Genomic DNA, 2,127 nt, shown 5'->3' on the forward strand with positions numbered 1-2,127 from the left:
GAAGGAGGTTAGGAAGGGAAATGTTTTGTGAGGGGAGGTGATGAAGGGAAGTTTTCTGTGAGGGAGGTGAGAGAGATTAGTAGTTTGGGCTGGGGAGGTGGTGAAGGCATTTATGGGGGAAGGGAATGCCTTTATGAGTAGAGGTGTGAGAAGGAAGGTCTTTTGAGGGAAGATGAGTAAGTGACTCAAAAGCTTAATAGCATAAGGAGCCGTTCCAGGAGCTGGAGCTGCTGATTAAGGTGATCAAGATGACAACTTCCCAAAAGCACTGAGACTTCATGGCAGAGCCCATGGGGGGAAAGCCAGTGGGGAACCTGGCTGGGATTGGTGAAGCCTTGGGCAAGAAGCTGGAGGAAAGGGGCTTTGACAAGGCCCCTGTGTTCCTTGGCCAGTTTCTGGTGCTAAAGAAAGATGAAGATCTCTCCTGGGAATGGCTGCAGGACACATGTGGTGCCAATGCCAAGCAGTCCCGGGACAGCTTTTGGTGTCTTCGAGAGTGGCACGACGCCTTCTTATGAGGCTTTCTCTGGGAGCCCCCAGCCCCTAGCCCCAGCATAGAGTCTCCAGAGTTTGCAGCCACGTGGGGACTCCTCCCTGTCCTCTACAAAGGAAGAGATTGCTGTTGTCGTACTCACTTCTGATGTACGTCAAGGTTTTTTGGGAGTTGTCTCCCCTCATCATTTCAACTTTTTAAAAATTCCTGCTCTTGAATGCATCTCCCTTCTTCTTTCCCTGCCAGTTTCATGTCAACAATTATCAGCTTTTCCAAGTGGATTTCTGGCCCTTCCCTCACCCCCACCCCCACTGGTCTGTTTTATCTATTTGGCTCCTTTTTTGGCAGAGTAGTCACTGTCCTTGCAAAGTTTTTTTTAAATCAGTAAGTCAGTGGCCTTCTTGGGGAAAAAACAAAAAAGGATAATAGCATAGGGGGGCCTGGGTGGCTCAATCAGTTAAGTGTCTGTCTTCAACCCAGGTCATGATACCAGGTCCCTGGGATTGAGCCCCGCATAGGGCTCCCTGATTAGGAAGGAGCCTGTGTCTCCCTTCTCCCTGCTTGTGTTCTCTCTCTCTCTCTCTCTCTCTCTCTCTCACACACACACACACACACACACAAATAAATAAATAAATAATCTTTAAAGAAAATTAAAAAATAAAAAACTAATTAAGTGTACAAAAGCTTAATAGCATGCAAAGTTGAATTCATCCAAAAGGCATTAAATGCGGTGGGAAAACACCTTCTCAAAACAAAAGATGCACTCCTCAATGAAGAGCTAATGGTTTTGAACGTAGTATGTGCAAAATAAAGAGTTTCACCATTCAAACACAGAAAAAGAAAAAAGAAAAGGGGGAGAAAAGACTGGAAATTCAAGAAAACTAAGGCAGAAAATATACCTTCTCTGATCTCAGCCTATGACAGGTCATGTGGACGAGTTAGTCCCCCAGCTGGTGGCATGTATTGAACACACAGGTGCTTCCGGGTGCCTTTCCTAGATGAACTCGTGTGGTCCCTTGGCATGGGGTCTACCATCAGCCCGTCGTACCAATGAACAAACGCAAGCATACACAGCACAAAGTGAGGACCCAGAAGGAGGGAATGACGGATGCATGCGGCATGTTGGAGTGATGCATCTACATCCCTACTCCGAAACGATGAATGCAACTTCTCTTTTCAGCTGTCCATGGAATCGTCATAAAAATTGACCATATATTCCACCTGTGATATTGTGATTTATAATAAAGACATGCAATTTATCTTCAACCATTTCCTGGCACAGAGCCCCTAAAATCCTCAGAATTTCCTGTGATGATGTCTTTTATACTGCTAAAGAAGGAATGTTTGGAAAGCCTTTATATAATCTAAGGAAGGGGGCTGGTTTGCAGGGGAACCAATCAAGTGACCAGAGGGCTGGCAACTTCACTGCACCTCCGCCCGCCTCTGGAGAGGGAAGGGGGGCTGCAGGCCGAATAAATCACCAATGGCCAAGGATGGGATCCATTGTGCCATTGTAATGGAGCTGCCGTTAAACCCCAGAATGGTTGGGGGTGGGGGGAGTATGGGAGCTTGGAGACCATCAGGGTTGGTGAACACGAGGCAGAGTGGCACGCTGCTCAGAAAGCATGGAAGCC

At 47.1% G+C, this 2,127-nt stretch overlaps 1 pseudogene; it reads left to right on the plus strand.

Annotated features, from left to right (window-relative positions):
* The first annotated feature begins 248 nt into the window (after positions 1–248).
* Positions 249–518, plus strand: LOC132007501 (barrier-to-autointegration factor-like; annotated as a pseudogene).
* Positions 519–2,127: the final 1,609 nt, after the last annotated feature.

Source organism: Mustela nigripes, chromosome X (assembly GCF_022355385.1).
Source record: "Mustela nigripes isolate SB6536 chromosome X, MUSNIG.SB6536, whole genome shotgun sequence".
In the NCBI taxonomy this organism is placed as follows: domain Eukaryota; kingdom Metazoa; phylum Chordata; class Mammalia; order Carnivora; family Mustelidae; genus Mustela; species Mustela nigripes.